We start from the raw sequence: 26,168 nt of genomic DNA, 5'->3' as shown, positions 1-26,168 counted from the left end.
TTTAGCATGTTTGGGGTAGAATGAAAGAGGAAGCTTGGAAAACAAAGCCAAAGAATCTAGATGAACTCTCGGGGGCATGTAAGACTGCATTCTTTGCTATTCCTGATTACTTCATCAATAAATTGTATGAATCATTGTTGAACCGCATGGATGCAGTCCTTCAAACTCATGGAAGTCACTCAAAATATTAAATATGGCTCTAATAGCACCACAACTTCATTCACCAATCTTATGCAACATATCTTTGTATTAGAAGTTAATTATTTGTTTGAATTTCACATTACTTTCTGTGGGCGACAAAACTTTTGTCTTGCCAAAATGTGACCTTTCTGTGTTCATTAAATGATCAATATTGCAGCTTTGCAGCAGCTTTATTTTCATAACCTAAATCAAATTTGGGAGGGTTTCAGCTTTCAAAAGAGTAATTTATAAAACCAATGGATGAATTTAAAAATCAGGTTATAAGCTTTTATTTACTTAACATGGATAAGCGACAGAACTTCTGTCAGGGAGTGTATGAAGTAGATGGATTCTCAGTAAAAATAGAAGCGCTCACTAACACAGATTTAGACAAATTTGTGAACAATATTTGAGAGAAAAAGACCTTTTGTGTCCATAGAAAACGTTTTAGATCTTCAAGTTCAGCTCCTGAAAAATGGGAGCAAAAAGAAGTGTGTTTTTTGCTCAGTGTATAAGCCGTGAGAACATTGCTGCTTTTCTCTAAAAACAGAGCCCCCATTGGTTGTGTGTGACATTGCACTTGAATCCTAGTCACTACACATTTTGGAAATGTTCAACCTTGCTTTTCGAAGCTTGGAATAAAAGAGATTTTTACCTTTTAAACAAGGAAGTATAAAATGACTTGAAACATTTTTGATACAGATCAAACTAAATTTTAAATGAACAGTTTTTATAAAAAAAAGTTTTTTAACAATTCTAATAAATTCCATAAAATCGCCAATATTCCCGGAAATAAAATGCATTTTTTTTTTTTTTGCTTTTTTGGCTTACAAATAAATAAAACGAAAATCCTGCACAATATTTAGAAGGGGATATCACATTTCCATTAACGTGATGTAATTAGATTGAAAAGGTAAAGAGTTTATTTGTGGCAAGAATTTTAAGGGAGTCTTCATCCAATCACAGATCAGATCTTGCTCCTTGGGAATGTGGTATGGGGCCGAAAGAACAAAAGGTCTTCACCATCCTTCCAAATCCAAAAAGGGAATTTTATCCAGAGCTTAACAGTCCAGTGGGGAATAGATACCGGTATATATTTTTTTTTTTGTTAATCAATCATAAAGAGTTTTTTTTTTGTTTCAGAAAACCCCTGTCTTCTGCCTGCCTTTGTTTTTTCGTCCACTAATTCCCAAAGCCGTAACCTTTTTTATTTTTCTGTCCACATAGCCGTATGAGAGCTTATTTTTTGCATGACCAGTTGTACCTTTGTATGGCACCCTTCATTCCACTATATAATGTACTGGAAAAAGGGGAAAAAAATGTTCTAAGTGCGCTAAAATTGTGAAAAAAATGCAATATTTACATTTTTTGGGAATTCTTTATACAGTGTACACTGTGTGGTAAAGGACTTTGCAATATGATTCTCCTCATTAGTATATTGTGGCGATCCCAAATGTCCAGGTTTTTTTTTTTTTAATTTTTGTGGTGGAAAAAATATCAAATCAAAAAGTTAAAAAAGAAAAAAAAAATATTTTTGTGTGGTGTTGCCATTTTCCAAAACCTGTAACTTTACTTTTCAATCACTAGAGCCTGTTGAAAGCTTCATTTTTTCAGAGGCGAGACAACGTTCTTGCCGCTACCATTTTGGGATGGATAGAACATTTTGATCGCTTGTTACAGCATTTTTTATGGTATTGCAGCGACTCAAAAAATTTAATTACGGCGTATTTAAATGTTTTCCTGTTTACCAATGTTACCAGTGTTAACTATTTTTATATTTTGACAGATCGGACTTTTCTGAACATGCCGACACCACATATGTGTATTGTTTTAAATTTATTACCTTTATTATTAGTGGGTGTGCAAGGGGGGGCGATTTGAACTTTTAATGTCTTTTTTTTTTAATCTTTTTTTTACTTTTCACTGTATTAGTCCCCTTAGGGAACTCGAACTGTCGATTTTCTGATCGTTTGTGCTATATACAGCAATGCCACAGTACTGCTGTACAAAGCAAAAATCATGGTCTCTATTAAAGGGAATCTGTCAGCAAGTTTTTGCTACCTCATCTAAAAGAAGCATGTAGGCAGTGACTTATCACTTAGGGCGGCGTCACGCGCTACGATATATCAGGCGATATGTCGTCGAGGTCACGGATTCCGTGACGCACATCCGGCATCGTTAGACATATCGTAGCGTGTGACAGCTACGAACGACTGCGAACGAGCAAAAATACTCACCTTATCGTTGCTCGTTGACCTGTCATTCGTTTTCAAAATTTCGGTCCTCCTTCTGTGCTCTGGTTGTTCATCGTTCCTGAGGCAGCACACATCGCTCCGTGTGACACCCCGGGAATGACGAACACAGCTTACCTGCATCCCGCCGGCAATGAGGAAGGAAGGAGGTGGGCGGGATGTTACGTCCCTCTCATCTCCGCCCCTCCGCTTCTATTGGCCGGCGGCTGTGTAACGTCGCTGTGACGCCGAACGTCCCTCCCCCTTCAGGAAGAGGATGTTCGCCGCCCACAGTGACGTTGTTAGGGAGGTAAGTGCGTGTGACAGGGGGTTAACGTCTTTGTGCGCCACGGGCAACAAATTGCCTGTGACGCACAAACGACGGGGGCGGGTGCGATCGCTCGTGCGATCGCCCGATAGATCGTCCCATGTGGCAACGCCCTTAGATTAGCAGGTGTTCTGACAGTGAAAGATTTGAGATTTTGCATTTAGCAGAGTTCTGAGAGCTGCTCCTGCCCACACCAGGCTTTCAGTGTACATTTCCATAGACAGAAGCTGCCAATTACAGAACGGGGCGGCGTCAGACTACAACAACTCACAGGCTGCTGAGACCCACTTATGATAAAGATAAAAGGTTTAAACTAACATTGCAGGTAAAACAAACAAAAAAAAAGACTGAGATAAGACACCTGTGCTAATATCTGTTTAAACCAGTGCAGCATGCTGTCTTCAGATTACATTGCAGAAATCTGCTGACAGAGTCCCTTTAAAGCCCAGCAGGTTCAAAGTAACTCTGTAATGACAAGTATGGAGGTCTTCAGCAGAACCCCGGTTGTCACATCAACCCATAAGCGCCCCACAATCACATTACAGGAGCACCGCTGGATGCATAGAATCGAGCATCCCCATGTCGGCACACTGGTAATATCGCTGTCAATGTTTGAGAGTGGCATTGTGCCATACATGTATGGCAGATGTCGGTAAGCGGTTAAAAAACAAACAAACTGTGCATTATTCACCCTCCTCAGGTCCAGCTCTGAGACTCTGTAAGGGGTGGGCAGACCCCTTACAAAGAAGCAGTCTACCCGGAACGTTGTTGATATTAATAAAAATGTTTTTATTGTTATTACATTGTTTTAGTGGATCCCCCTAGTGGCCGGGTGGGACGGCTGTCACCACAGAGGAGAGGAGGAGCCGGCAGCAGAAAGGGGAGGGAGGAAAAGTGTTGTTGAGGAAAGTGTGAGATCTAGAAGGCAGTTGTGTCCGGGACGGGAGAGAAGAAGCAGAGCAGGGGCAGAGTGTGGGAGCTGGAAGAATAGGGAAGCCGGAGAGAAAAGGCGCGGGCGGAACCTCAAAGTGCGAAGCAGTACCGGAGTGGGTCCGGTCTGTGGGTAGCCGTAGTGGGAGCCAGGTGAAGCAGATTAGCCGGGCACATCCCCACTGGAGGAGACGTCAGGACAGGCTTTCCCCCAGCTAAAGAAAGCGTGAAGTCATCTGTAACTGCCGGTTGTGTGAAGAGCTGTGTAATAAAGAATGTCTTTTATTTGCACTGAATCATGCCTGGAAAGTGTTTGTACGTTGGATGACATCTGCACCACCACACTCTGCCCCACCAAGACATCTCCTGTCCCGATAGTGACGGCGGAGCCAGGGGTAAGCCTGAGAGAAAAAGGGGCCATGACTACAACCCCCGAGGCACCCCTGGCACCCCGTTACATGTGGCGTAGTCGGCAGGATGCGAATTATATGCAAGGGGTCCCGACCCAAGAAGACGGAGACCAAGTGGTGCCTAGGGCACAGGATCCGGATTATTGGAGAAGAGTCCCGATCCCTTGGTGGGAAGAAGAAGTAGTGCCTAAGGCGTTGGACCGGGCACAAGATGGCGGCAAGATGGCCGTCATCTTCAAGGACACAGAAAGCGCGCGAAGAATTGGCGCCAAAAGAAGAGCCTGGGGCTGGCCGGTGCCGAAAAAGAAGTTCGGAGTACTCCGCCCAAAGAGGGGAGGTGCCGGTCCCAGGGCACGGATGAAGATATGTGAAATGGGCGGTGTTTCGGAGAAAAAGAAGTACCGCCGCGGAGGGGTTGAGCTGTTGTGTGAGACTGGGGGTGGAGTATACCCAAGAGCGGGAAAAATAAGCCCGCCTCCACTTCCTCCAGCATCTCCACCGACCCTGACGCCCTTACCAGAGACACGTACTGCAGGCAAGATGGAGAACTCCGAGGGACAACAAGCTGCGTTGGTCGCGCCTGGTCTGGACAGAAGACACCAGAAGCAGATTGCGGCTGCGTCTGTGGAGGGATTTCCCTCTCACTTACCGGCTGTGCCCGGAGGACCGGGGCGAACCACAAAAGTGACCTGGGTTACGACTTGGGACGCTGTGACCGGAGAGACCACGACCGAGGTCCGAGAGACGTACACCGCTCAGCTGCCGTCGGGGAACCGGCCCCTGGGAACCCCATACCCATACCTGGAGATACCCCCGCTAGTCGCGGTGGGATCTTCGACACACGTTCCAGTTCTGGCTCCGGAAGAATCACACGCCCGGAAGCTAGAAAGGGACGAGTGGGGCTTCTTTTGGGACCCAGTACAGCCGTCACCCCTGCCTCAACGAAAGTCCCCATCCCCAGAACCGGACCCGGTACAGGAGAGGCTGCTGGCCGAGACCGTGGCCCGGGAAATGATGGCTGGTCCCCGGAGTGCGGAGTTCGAACAACAGTGTACCATAGGAACTGTGGTAAAGTTTAACCAGAAGGAGGGGTATGGTTTTATCGAGGATGAGGAAACCGGTGACCACTACTTCTATAACCGGGTGAACCTGGACATTGAAGGCCTGCCGCAACGCCTGCACACTTTAAATCCGGGAGAAAAGGTGCGGTTTATGAGAGAGGTGGGATGCCGAGGCCTCTTTGCGGTCGGAGTGACCCGGATGCCTACTACCCAAGAGGCTGCTCAATGGCAGCAAGAACTGGAGTGGGAAGAATGCCAGTACCGGCGGCGGGCACAGCAAAGACCGGTACTAGCTGAGCTCTCCCACCCGAGACGCACACTAGCCGTAGCCCCGGAAGTCCTGCCCGGACCGAGCGCTGACCCAGAGAAGGGAACATCGGCGGTGCTGGCTATTCACCAAAACCTGACTACTCATCCGGTAATCGTCATGGGCAGCCCCCAGCCGTCCCGTGCAGCGACCCCCTCACCCCCTTCGGGGGTAGAAGAGACAAAGCCGGAGACTGAGACAGCGGAGCAACCCGCCAATTACGAGCCCTTCCGGAGGCTGCGCCGGTTGCCCGGGCAGTCCTTGTCGGATTACGTGAAGGCCCAACGAGCTGAATGGCAACGTGCCTATCATCCGGAGTGAATTTTCAAGACCGGAAGATGGCGGGCCTGTTTTTGTTAAACACCGGTGTTGTTTTGAGCCGGAAGAAGCTGTGCTGTTTGTAACCGTTCAAATTGCTGAGCCCGGAGAGAGCCTGATGCTGGACTGAGCCAGGGGCTCCCTCCGCGTCGTTAAGAAGATTTTGCAGAGTTGTGTTCCTGCCGTCTAACGTCTAAGACCGGGAGTGCTGCAAAAGCCTCCGGGCAGAAACTCCACTAAGACCGGGAGTGCCTGCCGACGGCCTCCGGGCACGACTAAGACCGGGAGCTTCCAGGAGGGACTCCGGGCGCTGGACTGGTGCGCCCCTTGCGGTTGCCCAAAGTTGAACATGCTCGTAGTTTTATTGAAATGACTTTGTTTAGTTTAAATGTAGTTTTAGATTTATGCCTTGCCGGGAGGCTTAGGCTTAAAGAGGGGAGGTATGTAAGGGGTGGGCAGACCCCTTACAAAGAAGCAGTCTACCCGGAACGTTGTTGATATTAATAAAAATGTTTTTATTGTTATTATATTGTTTTAGTGGATCCCCCTAGTGGCTGGATGGGACGGCTGTCACCACAGAGGAGAGGAGGAGCCGGCAGCAGAAAGGGGAGGGAGGAAAAGTGTTGTTGAGGAAAGTGTGAGATCTAGAAGGCAGTTGTGTCCGGGACGGGAGAGAAGAAGCAGAGCAGGGGCAGAGTGTGGGAGCTGGAAGAATAGGGAAGCCGGAGAGAAAAGGAGCGGGCGGAACCTCAAAGTGCGAAGCAGTACCGGTGTGGGTCCGGTCTGTGGGTAGCCGTAGTGGGAGCCAGGTGAAGCAGATTAGCCGGGCACATCCCCACTGGAGGAGACGTCAGGACAGGCTTTCCCCCAGCTAAAGAAAGCGTGAAGTCATTTGTAACTGCCGGTTGTGTGAAGAGCTGTGTAATAAAGAATGTCTTTTATTTGCACTGAATCATGCCTGGAAAGTGTTTGTACGTCGGATGACATCTGCACCACCACACTCTGCCCCACCAAGACATCTCCTGTCCCGATAGTGACGGCGGAGCCAGGGGTAAGCCTGAGAGAAAAAGGGGCCATGACTGCAACCCCCGAGGCACCCCTGGCACCCCGTTACAACTCCATCACTGCTCCTGGTGTAGGTTATTGTCTGCAGTGCTGACGGCATGTCGACAACATCGTAGCTATAAATGAGCTCAGCGGCTTGTGTTGTCAACTCGGTCAGAGCTGCTGAGCTCAGTTACTGGGTGCAGCAGAGTAGACATGTGCTCAGTGCTGCAGACACCAGGAGCAGCCATGGAGTCTGCCATTTATGCACTATCCATTTTTTACATTGTTTTGGAGAGAAGCTTTGCATTTTTTTAATGCATATGAGAAAATCAGATGAAACACTGACAACAGATGAAAATCTCATCAAAAACACTGATGAACTTCGGCCCGTTTTTCTTTTTGTGTATGAGAAAAACCACTTGCGTCTGAATCTTGGGCTAGATGTGGCATCTATCCTGAGGTCTTAGATATCGATGAAACTTAACAAGAATCTACTGTGTAAGGGATAGTCAAATTGTCCTCTGATTTATTCCATTGGTAAAATTTTCAACACAATCAACACGTGAACTTACCATAAGAACCCATTCACTCGTTCATGTTTAAACACGTATGTAAAAAAACAACAAACTGTACTGATGCAGTCAGCTTTTATTTCTTTTTTGACGCACCGGGCCGTTGGTGGCCGTTTTGGACCCGCAGGGCCTTCAGTGGTTGTTTTGGACCCGCAGGGCCTTCAGTGGTTGTTTTGGACCCGCAGGGCCTTCAGCGGTTGTTTTGGATCCGCAGGGCCTTCATCGGTTGTTTTGGACCCATCGGTGGCCATTAGAGGTTATTATTGGTGGATGGCATGGTGGCTCAGTGGTTAGCACTGCAGTCTTGTGGTGGCTCAGTGGTTAGCACTGCAGTCTTGCAGCGCTGGGGTCCTGGCTTCAAATCCCACCAAGGACAACATCTGCAATGAGTTTGTATGTTCTGTGTTTCCATTGGTTTCCTCCGGGTTTTTCCGGTTTCCTCCCACACTCCAAAGACATACTGATAGGGACTCTAGATTGTGAGCCCCAATGGGGACAGTGTTGCCAATGCATGTAAAGTGCTGTGGAATTAATAACGCCATATAAATGAATAAATATTATTATTTTGGACCCATCGGGCCGTCGGCGGTAGTTTTGGACCCGCCGCGCTGTCGGCGGTTGTTTTGGACCCGTCAGGCCGTCGGCAGTAGTTTTGGACCCATCGGCGGTTGTTTTGGACCCACAGTTGTATTGGCCCTTTGCATCAGTGATTCTGGAAAAAACGGACGTGTGAACAGTCTTATAGTCTATAATGAATACATGTTGTATCCATGAAAAATAAATAGAACATGTACGTGCAAAATGGACGTCTAAATGAGGCCTAAGAGAAAGGAGTTTGGGCTTCTAGGATATGCTGACATTTTCAGGTGGGTCCTCTGGACTGCTGGAGCCGTAGACCAATTGTCTCTTTGGCTCTCTGCTTGGAATTCACATCATCTACCTTGAAGGTAATGTCTGTCTCATTTTTGATAACTTCAACTCACTCAATCTTAAAAAAATAGCTTTCCTCTAACGCCACAATCTGGAAACTTAGACCCAAACAGCACCCAAGGGCATACAAAAGCTAAAAAAGAATAAAAAAAGTATCTGTCTGTGTGACGCCACATTTGTTGATAAGAATAATATTTAGGCTTCTGTCTACCGAGAAGACAATTACAACTTTATATCCCATATGTTTTTGTAAAAACATTTGCATGTGCCACCGTGCGCCCAAATCTGGGTTATCCCAACAAGGAAGATATTATTCGTGCCTACTGATGCCAGACATCCTCCTCGGAGACCAAGTTTAACAAACAAACCTAAACCTTGTTCCCACCAGGTAATGAAAACATAAAACCTGTCAAAAGATCATGCAGTAAAGACGATCACCGAATACGGGCAGTAAGATAAACAAATAACGGACGGATTAAGAGCGCTAATCACAAAATCGAAACGTGGAGAAGTGAACGCTGCCTTTTGTATTGATGGTGACCTTATTTGCTCATCTTAAAACTATTGTTTTGTCTTCTGCCAATGTCCATACAAATAGACTAGGATCCTCAGGAGGTCACCTGGTAAGAAGCTTGTTAGATAAAGGTCACCTGTAAGTGGGCATCTTAAGAGACAAAGAATAAAAATATTCGTATAAAAATAAAAACAGAAAAAAAATATAGAAAAATTAAAGAAAATGTTCATAAACACATTGGTGGAGCTCAAAAATATTAAGTGGATTTTGTCAGGACGATTTTACTACAGAAACTGCGGATATGGCTGTCAAGATCATAGTATAACAATTTAAATGAGACCTATTTTGTAATAATCCGATGTGTCAAAGCCGAGAAATCAAGCCTTGAAGACCCATGTAAACTCATCTGAAAGTGCACTGGGGGCGTGTGCTCAAAGTGCACTGACACGCCCCTGTGCACTTCCAGGCTAATTTGCATGTGGCTTCAAATCTGGATTTCTCAGCGCTGGCACACTGAATTACTATGAAACGGGCATCACTGTAACAGTGTGTCCCTCCCCCGCCTTTGGTCATGGTGTAATAGTCTGTCTCTCCTTGACTGTCCTGTATGTGCTACTGGTGGGGGATTGTTTGTTCTTCTCAGCATGGGGCTTCTCCAATCCACAACTTGGTAAACAAGAAAGAGCCAGGACTCTAAAGTCCATTCATGTATCAAGTGTCCAGGGGGAGTTGGACTCTTCTGCCCACCTAAGGGGCTGCTCCCAGGAGAGAAGAACAATGAAACCCATGTTAATTCAGTTAGTTGGATCTTGGCTGGAGAAGGACTAGAATCTATGGCTGAGGCTGGATCCTAGAGCCTGTGTATGGACTGTCACAGATTGGAGATCAGTGGCCACGTGGGATTGCGTTTTGTTGTTCACCCTGTTGGACTCAAGGAACTCATATAAGGACCATTGGCATATTTTCCCTGGCGTTGGAATACCGGGAGGCGCCCCTGGAACTTTTGTTTTGTTGTGGACTCCTTGCAGACTTTAAGGATTTATATTTGTTTGGTGTTTTATCTTTGTGGTTCCAATAAAGCCCTTTGGCTTGTTCCTTGGCCTGGCGTCCCTCACTGCTCTGACGCATATCCCATCACAATCACTTTAATTGTTGTGTTAGGAGCTATACAGCAAGTTTCTATAGTAAAATTGTCCTAATAGGTTCTCTAAGTTTCTCCAACTAGTTTGAACACAACCATCTGAACACACAACTTCAGGCACAATCATACCTTCATAATTCTACGAGGAGCCACTGAATGCCAAAGACTCAGCTTGACTCAGAGGGGTCCCTGGAGCCCCCTTTAAAACTCCATACACCCCAATAGGGTGTATAGACAGGAGGTGTCCTAAGAGCACAACTCTTTTAAGAAGGTAGTCTAACCAAAGACCTTCATAACATAGCAACAGAATATCCATCAATTGAGTCCTAGCTATTGAACGTTCCTGCATCCACATTTCACAGCACAAGTGACCTTATAAAAGTAAGTAAATGGGAACCTGTCATGTCTGATAACTCTATTAACCTGCAGATATTGGGTTGATCTGTAAGTTAGTAGAGGTGTCCGGCCACAGAACTGAAAGTGCAGCACCAGAGGAAAAGTAACTTTATTTCTCCCAGAAACTGACAGCTTTCAGTCACTCAACCATGCCTGGAGTGGCTACAATCCCTGCTCACAGCACTGAGGGTGGCGGGCATATAAGCACACCCCAAACACTGACTGACCGCTCGTTTTGTATTGATGCATTACTAAGCCGACAGTCAGTGTCGGGGTGTGATTACAACTCCTGCCCTTACTGCTTGAGCAATGATTGTAGCCACGCCGGACACGCCTGCAGGACTGAAAGCCAGCAGCTTCTGGGAGAAAAAAAAAAATAATTTTCTCCCAGGTGCCGAACTTTCAGTATAGCACCTGGGAATCTTCAGAAAGCAATTAACCTGCAGATTAACACAATATCTGCTGATTAATAGCATTATCGGTCCTGAAAGAACATATTTTTTGGTTGCACTTCATATCATCATGCCCTAAAGGGAGCCTGTCACCAGGTTTTTGGCACCTAATCTAAAAACATCATAATATAGAGAGATAGGAACAGATTTAGCAAAGTTTTCCCTCCAGAATTCTGTTGTAAACAACACCGGACTTGATGTGTCACTTACTGAGCTGCTTGCTGTAGTTTTTATAAAATCGCTGTTTTATCCGCAGGAGACTATCTGTAGAGGACTAGTAAACCTGAAGACAGGTAGTCCAATCCTGTCACCACCAGAAAAACTGACAATAGCGTTTGTAGATTTTTTTCCTCCACCTTTAAGGCCCCGTTACACGCAACGACGTATCTAACGATATATATCGCCGGGGTCACGGATTCCGTGACTCACATCCGGCATAGTTGGCGACGTCGTTGCGTGTGACACCAACGAACGGCCGTTAACGATCAAAAATACTCACCTTATCGTTGATCGTTGACACGTCGTTCACTTTCAAAATATCGTTGATTGTTGAGGTCGCAGGTTGTTCGTCGTTCCCAAGGCAGCACACATCGCTACGTGTGACACCGCGGGAACAACGAACTGTAGCTTACCTGCAGCCGCCGGCAATGAGGAAGGAAGGAGGTGGGCGGGCTGTTACGGCCGCTCATCTCCGCCCCTCCGCTTCTATTGGGCGGCCGCTTAGTGACGCCGCTGTGACGACGAACGAACCGCCCCCTTAGAAAAGAGGCGGTTCGCCGGCAACAGCGACGCTGCTAGGCAGGTAAGTCCGTGTGATGCCTCCTAACGATTTTGTGCACCACGGGCAGTGATTTGCCCGTGATGCACAAACCATGGGGGCGGGTGCGCTCGCTAGCGATATAGTTAACGATATCGCTGTGTGTAATGGGGCCTTTAGACCTGCATTGCTGATTTTGATCAGACACTTGGATCAATATTGGAAGTTTCCGTGGTCTACAAAAAAATCACGGACATATGAATGACCCCACTGATTATTATAGGTATAAGTGCTATCCTTGAAAAACGCGCACAGCAGTTGTACCTTCCCAAAAATATGACGTCTGAATGAGTCCTAATCAGTTGTGGTCTGTTTCGCTCTAGTCCTTAGACAATATCCAAATGAACCCTGATCTCTCGGACTGTACGGGTTTGGTGATCATAGGGACGCTATAACACCTACTATTGTTTTGCGGCGCAGAGTGTAGGGGATAGGATTTTATTGATACCGCACATTTAGATAATATCCCAGAAAGTCATTCGGCTTTCTCTGCAGCGTCTGAAGGCGCACAACTCTACTAGCAGCGTACACATTTTCTTATGTTTTGGGCACATAGTATAATATTTGCACTGCGGGTTTGTAAATGGCAACCTATGAAAGCGCCGTCTATGCACGATGTCTTGCTATAATAAACTCCCTTCCTTCTCCATTGTCAGCCTGTCACTTATTTGCAGCACAATAGCAGCCGGCACAAAACCACTGAATTACAAACATTTTTACAGAAAATGTGTCAATTCGTTATTAAACTATACCAAAAATGGCTCAGTTATTGACGGGATTAAAGGCCGCTTTACACGCAATGACATCGCTAACGAGATGTCGTTGGGGTCACGGAATTCGTGACGCGCATCCGGCCTCGTTAGCGCCGTCGTTGAGTGTGAAACGCACGAACGACCGTTCACGATCAAAATTACTCACCTAATCGTTGATCATTGACACGTCGTTCCTTTCCCGATTATCGTTGCTGTTGCAGGACGCAGGTTGTTTGTTGTTCCTGCGGCAGCACACATCGCTATGTGTGACACCGCAGGAACGAGGAACAACCTCGTACCTGCGGCCGCCCGCAATCAGGAAGGAAGGAGGTGGGCGGGATGTTACGTCCCGCTCATCTCTGCCCCTCCGCTTCAATTGGGCGGCCGCTTAGTGACGTTGCGGTGACGCCGCACAAACTGCCCCCTTAGAAAGGAGGCGGTTCGCCAGCCACAGCGACGTCGCTAGGCAGGTAAGTACATGTGACGGGCGTAAGCGATGTTGTGCGCCACAGGCAACGATTTGCCCATGACGCACAATGGACGAGGGCAGGTACGCTCGCTAGCGATAGCGATATCGCTGTGTGTAAAGTACCCTTAAGGCTTCGTTCACAGGCAGTGGTCCTGCTGCATCAGTAGCCACGTGCCGCTCGGGTCTTTTTACTTTTTTCCCCTGTATAATCACTTAATCTTGCTAGGAAACAGCTCTATCACCTGAGCAGCCGATGAGAATGGCTGCCATTGTGCAGGAAAGCAGTAAAAATAGCAGAATGACGACAGAGTGTAAACGCAGCCTGAGAGAAGAAACATAGCCACAATGATGGAGAGAACTGTTGGGTAACATCCCTTTCTTTCAAAATAGAGAGTGGTCAGGGGTGCAGGTATAGAAGTGATAAGGTAGAAGGTACACCTGGGTCCACATACAGTACAGACCAAAAGTTTGGACACACCTTCTCATTCAAAGAGTTTTCTTTATTTTCATGACTCTGAAAATTGTAGATTCACATTGAAGGCATCAAAACTATGAATTAAAACATGTGGAATGAAATACTTAACAAAAAAGTGTGAAACTGAAAATATGTCATATATTCTAGGTTCTTCAAAGTAGCCACCTTTTGCTTTGATTACTGCTTTGCACACTCTTGGCATTCTCTTGATGAGCTTCAAGAGGTAGTCACCGGAAATGGTTTCCACTTCACAGGTGTGCCCTGTCAGGTTTAATAAGTGGGATTTCTTGCCTTATAAATGGGGTTGGGACCATCAGTTGTGTTGTGCAAATGTCTGGTGGATACACAGCTGATAGTCCTACTGAATAGACTGTTAGAATTTGTATTATGGCAAGAAAAAAGCAGCTAAGTAAAGAAAAACAAGTGGCCATCATTACTTTAAGAAATTAAGGTAAGTCAGTCCGAAAAATTGGGAAAAACTTTGAAAGAGTCCCCAAGTGCAGTGGTAAAAACCATCAAATGCTACAAAGAAACTGGCTCACATGACGACCGCCCAAGGAAAGGAAGGTCAAGAGTCACCTCTGCTCTGGAGGATAAGTTTATCCGAGTCACCAGCCTCAGAAATTGCAGGTTAACAGCAGCTCAGATTAGAGACCAGGTCAATGCCACACAGAGTTCTAGCAGCAGACACATCTCTAGAACAACTGTTAAGAGGAGACTTTGTGCAGGAGGCCTTCATGGTAAAATAGCTGCTAGGAAACTACTGCTAAGGACAGGCAACAAGCAGAAGAGACTTGTTTGGGCGAAAAAATACAAGGAATGGACATTAGACCAGTGGAAATCTGTGCTTTGGTGTGAGGAGTCCAAATTTTAGATCTTTGGATCCAACCACCGTGTCTTTGTGTGATGCAGAAAAGGTGAACGGATGGACTCTACATGCCTGGTTCCCAACGTGAAGCATGGAGGAGGTGTGATGGTGTGGGGGTGCTTTGCTGGTGACACTGTTGGGGATTTATTCAAAATTGAAGGCATACTGAACCAGCATGGCTACCACAGCATCTTGCAGCGGCGTGCTATTCCATCCGGTTTGCGTTTAGTTGGACCATCATTTATTTTTCAACAGGACAATGACCCCAAACACACCTCCAGGCTGTGTAAGGGCTATTTGACTAAGAAGGAGAGTGATGGGATGCTACGCCAGATGACCTGGTCTCCACAGTCACCAGACCTGAACCCAATCAAGATGGTTTGGGGTGAGCTGGACCGCAGAGTGAAGGCAAAAGGGCCAACAAGTGCTAAGCATCTCTGGGAACTCCTTCAAGACTGTTGGAAAACCATTTCCGGTGACTACCTCTTGAAGCTCATCAAGAGAATGCCAAGAGTGTGCAAAGCAGTAATCAAAGCAAAAAGGTGGCTACTTTGAAGAACCTAGAATATAAGACATATTTTCAGTTGTTTCACACTTTTTTAAGTATTTCATTCCACATGTGTTAATTCATAGTTTTGATGCCTTCAATGTGAATCTACAATTTTCGGAGTCATGAAAATAAAGAAAACTCTTTGAATGAGAAGGTGTGTCCAAACTTTTGGTCTGTACTGTACCTAAGGAGGTCCGAAGGCATGTGATCTCCTGGTTTTAACTTACAGATACTGAGGTAAAAAAAAAAAACCTCACCAAATACTGAACGTGTGCACGTGGCCCAAGTCAAAACCAGGAGTAGGACAATCAGAGGAAAAGTATAATAGAAACACGAGCACCACTTTTGAATTGTCTATTCACTCCTGGTTTTGGCTACAAATACCGAGGTAAAAAAAGTCACCAAACAGGTGGATTTAAATGTTTGGCCCTGCCATGATGTACTGAGCATCTGTGCTTAGTTTGAACAGTCATTCTGCACTGACTGACTCCCTTTAAGGGGCCACTTGCTGTAGTTTTAATAAAATCTGAGAATTATCAGCATGACCAGATCACTAGAGGGCTAGTAAACCTGCTACCATGTAGTCCAACCGCACCCCCACCACCGATTGGCAGCTCTGTGCACTGTGCATAGGCAGAAAGCTGACAATCAATGGTGTGGTGGGGTTATACAATCATAGAACTGATGGAACTGCAGCAGAAAAGAACAGTGATTTCATTAAAACTGCAGAAATAAGTTAAGTGACACATCGCTGGAATCAGGGTCTCTGTCTCTACATTACGCTGCTCTTAGGTGGCAAAAACCTGGAGACACATTCCCTGTAACAAAAGATTAATTATCCAACTTAGAGGAGCAGATCCTCTGCAGTAGGTGAAACACGAGTATCTGTGGAGGGAGACTATGAGACATTCACAGGGGTATTTTCAAGGGCTGTACATGATGCGTTCTCCTAGAAACAGCACCACACTTTTTCTCAGGTTGTTTTTAGTACTGCAGCTCAGGTGACATGAATCGGGATTTTTTCCTGTGCAGTACAGCACTGAAAAAACAAACACAGTAAAAACAAACCACTGCTTTAATATTGATGTGAATCTTAGCAAGAAACAGCGCCACACTGATTAAATGGCTGTGTCTGGTATTGCAGCCAGTTTAGTGAATGCTGCAATAATTGAAAGTGGACACCTGCACATGCTCACTCCTCCTGACCTTTCTGTATGGCAGTAAGCACTGTAGCGCTGGCATTCTATTCATGAACCAGAAAGCACAGGATGAGCAGAGCTTGTGTGACGCCCCTGGACTATCAGGTCGTCACAGGCTATTGCACAATCTAGACTCCCTTGCAATACTCACCTCCCTCTTGGTTATGAGTTCCTAACCAAATGGTGTTGCCTCCAACAGCAAATCAAATCCTACATACACCCTGCACCACACCCACCAGACACACCAGTGGACGGCTTGAGTGGAATAAAGTCGCCCACCTGGGGGGTCAAGGTGAGGCGTGTAGTCAGTCGGTTAGAGAGTGGTGGTAAGAGAGTAGCTCTCGAGCTGTGAGGAGGTCGGGCGCGGTGACTCCCATGAGGATACTGTCTAGGTTGCAGACGGTGGTCTGGCCCTACAGAAGTTGGATCCCCGGTCGCAGGGGATCGTGGCAAGGGGCTCGGGTCTGTCGAGCAGGAGAGCCGGCGGCCTTGCACCATCACCGGTCCAGGACCAAGGCACGACGGGGTACGTGGACCCTAGGTCAGGGAGTAACTGCCTGCAACGCGATAATTTACCCATGGAGAACGGAGCCTTCAAGATTCGTTCAAAACCGCTCCAAAATCGGGGTACTAGCGCAACGAGGGGAATAGGACTTTCCATTCAAAACAGTCCAGAAAATCCCAAGCGTGAGCCCTGAGAGCAAGCTCCCATACTTAGCCACAGTGGGGAGTGGGAACCGGCAAGTTACACACTACCGGGACCACCAGAGAAGTAAACTTGGTGCCAGGAGGCAGGTCACGGATCACCAGGCAGCACCATTTGGGACGGTACCCGAACCAGCTCCCCTCAGCGGCAGCGGTGTCCAGTGATTTGGTTTTCCCGGGTTGTCAGTGTCTGCTTAATGGACTGAGTGAGTACCAGAGAGTGATCCCTGCATCCCACGGCCTATTCCCCACACCGAGTCCCGGGGCATTCCCCCTACCTTTGGAGGGTCACAACACCTGGCTGCCCCCCGTCATCACCCCGGGTACTCCCCAACGGCAGCGGCAGTATTCACTCCAGTTACCACGCACCACGGGTGGCGTCACGAACTCTATAACCCCTTGTAAATACCCCCTTCATTTGAGTGGCCGCACGACCCCCGGGTCTGGAGACTCTCGAGCCACTGAGAACCCAGATCCGAGCAGCTCGGCTGCTTCCACGGGGGCGGCACACTTGCACACGCTTCTCAGACAGGGGTGTCCAACACTGATTGCCACGCTGCCACTGCCATCTATGTGGCCTATTGGAATTGCACCGGGAACGTCTAATTTGACAGTATTTAAATAGATTCATCCGGAGCCCACGATTACCCATTATCTATCTCTGTCATAAATCAATAGGCTACCGATAGTAGCGGAGTGGCTGCTTCCATGATGACCGGTGACAGGCGGGTTTATTTATTGTCACGCTGACATGTACTGTAAAAAAAAAATTCCCAATGACCGGCATAAAAAGAATGCAGAAAAATGAGCAAATCCACCTAACAAAGAGATCTCTATTCTGCCAAGATGGTACAAGAACGATTTGTTCCCTAAGAGTATTCCAGTTTCAAGGTCAGTGTTTATATAGTCAAACGTTTGGAAAACGTCCTATGTTTTTTCTGTATTAATCCTCAGCTTTCAACACGAACGTTCATTATTTGCTCCAGAGGAGAAAGAAAATCCATGATTTCATGGCAGCCAGCCCCCTTCCCTGAGAGAAGGGGGCTGGCTCAGCTATTGACATTACCAGTTAACAAGTTTTTACCTGGTCATGAGAAAAGCTGTCCGGTGTCAAACCTACAACCATAAGCCAAGAGTTTGGAAGCGAAAAAGTGGCACATTAACTTATTTACAGCTAATAAACCCCCCATTTAAGTATTTTTCTATGGGTCTATGGCAAATCCGACCTCTATATTCTACAAGATCAATGGTATCATTTCAAGTCTATAGGTCCCATGTCTAAAGTTCCAGCAGGGTCCCGAGCTATCAAGGGTCTGGTCTTTCCATATGGCCCAGAGACCTTTTCCGGCCCCTATGCTCCAGGACCCTGCTGCAAGGTGCACCCATGGCAATTATGGCCCTTTAGAGGATCCTTGATTCGTTGCTATGCACTGGAGGATCAACGCAATGAAATAGGGCTAATCATGTAGTAATGGTAATCTGGTATAAAGGGAGCCTGAAAGGATTTTTTATTTTTGGTGCATTTGAATGGATAAAAAAAACCCCAAAACATTCCCATGTAGTGGATGCAGATTGTTGGCACAAAAGAACATCGGAGTGAAACTTGTGACAAAAGCAAAAGTTCCTAAGGAAGATTTTGAATGACAGCAAGCAGAGATCTTGAAAGTCAAAAGAAAAAGTAAATTGGAAAAGTGTAAAAAGTACATTAGCAAATCAGCTAACTTTTCATTATCCAATTAAAGGGGATGTCCACTACTTTAACATTGATGGCTTACACCCGACACGATAGCCATGTTTGTTGTCAGACGGCTCTTAAAAGGGATACCTCTGCAAATAAAAGATATTAAAGAGGTTGTGTGACGCCCTGGCAAAACCAGGTAGTCACCCTGACAGGCCCCCGCACAACACCTCTCCCACACAGGGTTAAACCAGCCGACAATATCCTAGTTACCCCCTCAGGGAAGGACAGACACCAGTGGGTGGGACCAGGCAGAAGGAAACCGCCCACCTAGAGGTCTGGAGAACCCGGGGAGGGAAAACGAGTAGTGAAGTTTGGAGTAGCAGTGGAGGAGGAGTGAGAAAGCTAAGCTCAGTCAGTTGAAGTGAGAAGTTCAATTTGACAGGAGTCGGGGTTGGAGCCCCGGCGTACTGGCTAGGTGGCATACAGTGGTCAGTGCCATCAGGAGACGGGAAGATGGCTGCCGGAGATCCGAGGTGGACCGGGGCAGGGTTTTAGCCCGTTGGTACCGACACCGGAGAACCGACCCGGAAACTGTGCACAAAAGGGGATACTTGGACCCTGAAGCCAGGACCGGCACCAACGGCCTAGCTAATTAACCAATTGAGGGCAGAATTTTAGGTCCCGTCCGAACCTAAGTCCCGAAAAGTAGACAACCACCCACCGAGAGGGATAGGGCATCCGCCAGGGCCCGGTAGATCCCACGGGTCAGCGTCTGACAGGCATGGCTCCCAACCAAATGACCGGGAGCAGACTCCTGCGTTACACACCGGGAAATCCATCACAGAAAACACAAAGTGCAGAGGAAAGGGACATTGACAACCGGCCTGGGTGTGGGACCAGAAATACACCTCTGGCAGCCGGCCACCATCACCTTGGTTTACCAAAGGACTTGTGTGATTTATTCAATCGGGAGTAACATTCCCGGTCTGACCAAGTGCGCCGGCCCTTACCTTTATCATCCCCTGCACAGAGATATTGGGCCCCGGGGCATCCATCCCTACCCACGGAGGGGTTAACATCCAGCTGCCAGCCCATCGCCCCCGGGAGTCCCACAACAGCAGCGGTGGTGCAACACCTCACCACACACCGTGGGTGGCGTCACAGACAGTTTTCAACAACATCCGTACAAATACATCCCCTTTTATTCGAAGTGTCCGCGCGACCCCCGGGTCCGGTAGAGTCCCTCGAGCCATACCACAGATCCGGATCCGAGCAGCACGGCTGCTGGCGTGGGGGCAGCACACCTCCCCAATACTTTAACATTGATAACCTACCCTAAGGGATAGGCCACCAATGTCTGATTGGCTGGGGTCCAATACTCAGCACCCCCACCGATCAGCTGCTCTTGAAGCCGGCAGTGGCAGCCATAGATGCTCAGTTCTGGAGCTGCTCCAACAACTGATAGTGGCCGTGGCCGGGTACTGCACACCAGAAGATGGAGCAACACCGGAAACTGAGCATTTCCAGACCCCAGCTGACACCACTGATCTGTGGGGTGCTGGGTGTCAGACCCCAGCCGATCAGACATTGATAACATATCCTAAAGGATGGGCCACCAGTGTTAAAGTTTTGGGCAACCACTTTAATATCCTTTATTTGCAGCTGTATCCCTTTGAGAGCTGTCTGACAACAAACATGGCTACCGTTACAAAACTTACAGGGTTGTCAAACAGCATTTCTAGAGTACAAAAAGGCAAATTTGCCTCAATAATAAACTAAATAGGTGGAGTAAGGCTGGGTTTATACTGGAGCAGATTTTACACACAATTTTCCTATGGGCCGTGTCACACATCCGGCTTTTCGCTGGATTGGCAGATCTGGCACACTCCAGTACAGTGTGATACAGTACAATGGCAGCGCGGCAACTTCTGGGTCACATGCTCCGGTCACATGACAGCATGTGATCGGAACTTGTCGCGCTGCCATTGTATTGGACTGTGCTGGAGTGAGTCGGATCCGCCAATCCAGCGAAAAGCCGGATGTGTGACACGGCCCTATGTAAAAAATGCTGAACGTTCCGCTACTTTCAAACTCACCCACTTTTCTAAGTCATTCTCATCCACACGCTTCATTTCTTTTCTGCGGAATCTGTTTGGAAATTGGCTTTTGTTGTGTTATTTTAAGGTCAACTTCTGTTGTGAAAAAAAATGTATCCATTCATTTCACAAGGAACTCTAAGGCTACTTTCACACATCCGGTTTGAGCACTGCAGCTCAATCCGGCTGTGAAACCTATGCAACGGATGTGGCGAAAACACCGCATCCTTTGCATAAGTTTTTACATGCGGCCCGTACGTTTTTTTCCGGTTGCGGCACGCTACTGAGCATGCGCAGTGGAAGAAACCGCATGCGGCGGCCGGATGCGGTTTTTGACGCATCCAGCGTCCATAGGCATGCATTGAAAAATGCGCCGCAGCGGTCGGAAGCGGCACAATGCGGGTTTTTTTGCCAGAGCAAAAAATGTGCCAGGGAATGTTCCATCCGGCCGCCGCATCGGCTAAATCTGCAACATGCGGCAAAAAACGGACGGAACGCAAGCCCATGCGGCACAATGCGGCGCCAATGCAAGTCAATGCTGGAAAAAAACCGGCGGCAAAAAAAAAAAGGTTTCGTTTTTATCAGCAGAGCGCCGGATTGTGCCGCACTGCTACAGCCGGATGTGTGAAAGTAGCCTAAATCTGAATAAACCTCCGGCCTGGCATTGTTGGGTTGTGTTTTTTTATGTTTTAGTAATGAGTATCATACATAAACACATGAGTAAGGCCTCATGCACGTTTAGTATTTGTGGCAGATTTTTCTGCTGCAAAACCGCTGCATAAAACAAGCATGTTTTTGCGCTTTGCACTTTTAGGTGTCCCCTCCTTTCCAATTCATTTGAATGGGTGAAAAACGCTGAAAGAATTGTCATGTTGTGGATTTAAAAAAAAACAAACCAAAAAACGTTTAAAGGGAACCTGTCAGGTCCAATATGCACCCAGAACCACAAGCAATGCTGGGTGCATATTGCTAATCCCTGCCTAGCCGTCCCTGTATCTAGAAACATATAAAAAGGGATTTTTAGAAAAGGTATTCCTAAAGATCCTTTATGATATGCTAATGAGCACGAGGACTAGTCACAAGGGTGTTATTTCCCCCCCGACAAATCCACCCTCTTAACAGGTTAGCACACCCACAGTGGAGTACTAACATGCTATTCAATGCCCATGGCCCAGCGTCATCGGCACAAACGCACGTACCTGTGTCCATTGTCAGTGCCTCAGACAGCGGGCTTAGGTTTAGAGCGCATGATCAGACGTCCTGACACTTCCCGGTCATGTGCATTAGACCTTTCTGAAGATGGTACACGTACAGCCGACTTTATAGTGCGCATGACTGGAAGTGAAGGGACATCTGATCATGCGCCCTGAGCCTAAACCTGGCATCTGAGGCGGTGACAACGGACACAAGTACACGCGTCACTGCCAATGATGCTGGGCAATGGGCATTGAATAGCATGTTAGTATGCCCCTATTGGAGTGCTAACATGATAAGACGGTGGACTAGTCCCTGGCCTCATTAGCATATGATAAAGGACTCTTTAGTAATACTTTTTCTAAAGATCTCTTTATTTATGCTAGTGTATACAGGGATGGTTAGGCAGGGATTAACAATATGCACCCAGAACTGCTTGTGGTTCTGGGTACATATTGCACCTGTTCAAATCTGCAAGGAAAAAATAAGCAGTGTGTGCACAAGGTTTTAGACTTGTCACACTTTGCAGACGCCATAAAACATTGCATTTTTTTTATTTTTGGCGGAAAGTGCGAAAAATAGGTGTAGATTTTAGATGCAGAAATGCTGCAGGTTTCCGTTTAGATGTCTGCAGACAAAATCTGCGCCAAACACAAAAGTGTGACTCATTCTTTGTGGACTCTTCAGGAGCCCGGAAAAGCTGGGTGACTACACAGCTGCCATACTAGCTTCCAAAAAAGATATTGCAATGATACAACTAAATACAATGTCGGGTATATAAATGTATCCAAAGTAACTCAATGGTTTGATAATCTCAGTTCTGATCCTTATTAGCATAATGTCATAAATCAACGGACATTATGGATGCTGGACTCCAAAGAAGGAAAAATAAATAAAATAAAAATAAAAAAAATAAATGGATAAATCACAAAGATCTGATTGTATTAATTTGCAGGGATCATTCAATAGGCTCCTAGATGAAATCACACGCACCTATGCCACACGACAAACTCAGCTCTGCTACGTCTGCCACACTCAGCTCCGCCACGCCTGACCGAATGTATAGGGGATCCGTATAAAGGCTTTGTGAATTCCCATACTGGGTCCTGCCACATATCCCAGCCATAGATCCCCTGTACAGAGCCCCCTTTTTTTTTCTTTGTGCCGGCGCTCTGCGACAAGAGGTCTCAGCTGCCAAACTTGTCATCCGTCTGAGTGGCCTTTATGTACTGCAGCATTTGGCAATTGCACGTAGACTCCATTAGATTTCCTGTATAAAGTGCAGCTCCGTCCTTTTATTATGAGAGCAAATAATATTGTTGCCTCGTATCCTTCTCGCCCCATAATGAGCTCCCGAGTCAATGATTTTCTTTTTTATTTAATAGAACGATGTAGCAGAGCCGATTCCGCAACAACATAACGCACTTGTTTCAATAAAATCTGTACGACCTGTTACAAAAGGATCCACTCGGCTCTGCTACATCTGTATATGGACAAATACAGTAAAAATATTCTACATGTTGGAAGGGGCTGAGTAGGGCACTGCTAGATGCACAGTATCAGGATGACATGAGGACTGTATGTCACACACATGAGCGTCTCTGCAGAGCGGAGTGGGGGCACACTGCAGCGCCAGCATCCTGCAGAGCGACCGCGAAAAGGGGGCACCACTGAGCAGATGCCAAGAGCTCCTCTCCAATCCACACAGATACCAAGGGCTTTCTAACAAATAACCTTACACATTGTCCAGAGGTCATCTCCTCGTCACATATCCTCATATCTAACATCTAGTCTGTGCGGAGACAGAGAAAAACATGGGAGGGCGAAATGGGACCACTGTGCGGGACTATGGAGGTCTAAGCAGACCGCGCCGATTTATGGATCATGCCTGATAAGTAGCAACACACTTCCAAAGACGACGATAGATAGATAGATAGATAGATAGATAGATAGATAGATAGATAGAAGGATAGATAGATAGAAGGATAGATAGATAGATAGAAGGATAGATAGATAGAGAAAAAGCAGCACTGGTGCCCATGGATGATGGGTGCAAGCTAATAGACTTTATACTGTAAACCCTTCACAATTTACCCCCCCCCCAAAAAAAAATAAAATATATATATATATATACACACACACACACACACACACACACACACACACACACACACACACACACACACATATACATACATCTAAAAGATAACAATAATAATACTAATAATAACAATATGTGGGTCTGCATAAATGGATAGTGTAAACTATATTATATCAACGCTGCATAGTTTTATATTTATATAAAAATATATTTTATTTTCTCCCTGTCTCTGTATAATATAAATATATATATATATATATATATATATATATATATATATATATATATATATATACAAACGCAGTCTAGTATATAGACATATAGTATTGCAGCTGATTGCGATACTACGTAGCCATCTGCAGCCTTTATTTCCTACAGAACAGGATCATTAATAGCCACATAATGAGGTTAAAATCTCCAGACAACAATTATAAAGCCATTGCTCCATTGTCTGGATAATAATCAATTTTATTTATATAGCGCCAACATATTCCACAGCACTTTACAATTCAAAGATAATACAAGTACACACACACACACACACACACACATACACATATATATATATATATATATATATATATATATATATTTTAGTATTACTGTTACTGCAACAGGCATGTGCGGTCATGCGCCATATATATGTTCAGCTACTGGATGACCCATCTGGAAGTTGCAGGGTTAACACCGCTATGACCTTGGCTCGTCACATACATGTATAGTCCGTATTTCTCCATGACTGTATACGGAGCGTACAGACATACGTGTTCCCCATATCACCAGATCACAGGATCCCATTCCAGGACTCTGGCACATCCCCATCCCTAGGACCAGCCGCCTGTATACACCTCATATACGGTCAGGCAGGGTGCAGGCTGGGATGTGGGTACAATGTATCACAGGGGCTGCTGCATCCTCAGTGCTGCAGCCCTCCACTCATCACTGGCCACCATTGGGCGTTGTGAGCTGATTTGGGGTGAGAGCCCCATAGAGATCCATGCTATGCAGGCTGCTCTGCTGCAGGCTGCTCCCCTCCTCCCATCTGCAATGTGACATATACATTCCATACAGCAGCAGCCTGTGCCCTGATGATGATGATGATGGGGGTGATGATTGACACTTACATAAGGAGCAGTGCAGATGTTCTCCGGGCTGGGCTCGCAAGGGTTCAGCTGGCAGTAGGGGTCGGTCCCGGCCGTGCTCGCCCGTCGCTGGCGGTAATTCCCTCCTGATCGGCGCCTGATCTCAGCGCTGGCTCCGCTCTGTGCTGCAGAATTGGGAATCCCGGACAAAATCAAGGCTCCCTGGAGCCGCAGTGCGCAGGCGCGGTGAGCAGAGCTGGTGGCTGCAGCCTCACTCCTCCTCTCCTGTCTACACTTTCCTCCACTCCTTGTATTCTGTCCTCCCTCCAGTGCCCACCTTTACGTCGTCCATGGCCGCCCTGCCTTCTGCGTTACCTGCTCCACATCTGCATGCTACTAAATCCATGCATTGTGCTGCTTATAGGGGAAGCAGAGGGGGGTCCTGGGAGGTGAGACTCCTAATTATGTGGAGGAATAGTAGCTTAAAACAGCACCACTACTTTTCCGTTATCTATGTGTACCTTAGGGTATGCTCACACTGAGTCTTTCACCTGCGTTTTCTGAGCAACGTTAGGACTCTGTGCACATGTTGCTTTTTTCATTGCAGATTTGAATCAATGCTGCAAGGAAAAAAGCATTTTTAAAAAGTCTATGAGAATCCTGACCTGCTGTGCACATATTGCTTCTGTTCATCTTGCAGATTTTGTCACAGAAAAAAGAAACAGTATGCCAATTCTTTCTGCCTTTTTTCCTGTTTTTTCCCTATCTCAATAACTAAAAAAAATAAAAAGCGTGAAAAGAAGCATAAAAACGTGCTTTTTTCCTGCAAAAACATCCTTTTTTTTGTGCAGAAAGTCCTAAAAAAAATACACTGACAAGAAGGGCTCACTAAACGGACAAAATAATTTTCTTATTAATCTGTATAAAACAAACAAGTTATTTGTTATGTTTAGACTTTTGTCAAAAATGTCTGGTAGGAGGAACGAAAGTGGATGTCACTGTATTACATCGTCCAATCAGAGGGCTGCAAAAAAGCTGCAAAGACAATGTGTTAGATGCAAAAATCCCCTAAGGCCACGTGCACACGTTCAGTATTTGGTGAGTTTATTTTTACCTCAGTATCTGTAAGGCCACATGCACACGTTCAGTATTTGGTGAGTTTTTACCTCAGTATCTGTAAGGCTATGTGCGCACAGTGCGTTTTTCGCGGCGTTTTTGCGCGTTTTTCGGGTGCGTTTTTGGCCTCAAAACTGCATGACTTTGCTTCCCCACCAAAGTCTATGAGTTTTCATTTTTGCTGTCCGCACACAACTGTTTTTTTAAGCTGCGTTTTTGAGCTTGAAAAAAAATGGACATGTCAAT

At 46.4% G+C, this 26,168-nt stretch overlaps 1 protein-coding gene across 1 annotated transcript in view; it reads right to left on the bottom strand.

Moving 5' to 3' along the window:
• The window catches only part of VSNL1 (visinin like 1), a 243,575-nt gene extending 218,501 nt beyond the window's left edge, over positions 1-25,074 (bottom strand). Inside the window, exon 1 of the mRNA XM_075341129.1 lies at positions 24,849-25,074. The gene's annotated coding sequence lies outside the window, so the exon portion shown is untranslated. The remainder of the gene's footprint in view (positions 1-24,848) is intronic.
• Positions 25,075-26,168: the final 1,094 nt, after the last annotated feature.

This window comes from Anomaloglossus baeobatrachus, chromosome 3, assembly GCF_048569485.1.
Source record: "Anomaloglossus baeobatrachus isolate aAnoBae1 chromosome 3, aAnoBae1.hap1, whole genome shotgun sequence".
Lineage (NCBI taxonomy): Eukaryota > Metazoa > Chordata > Amphibia > Anura > Aromobatidae > Anomaloglossus > Anomaloglossus baeobatrachus.
This window is presented reverse-complemented; position numbering and strand designations above follow the sequence as displayed.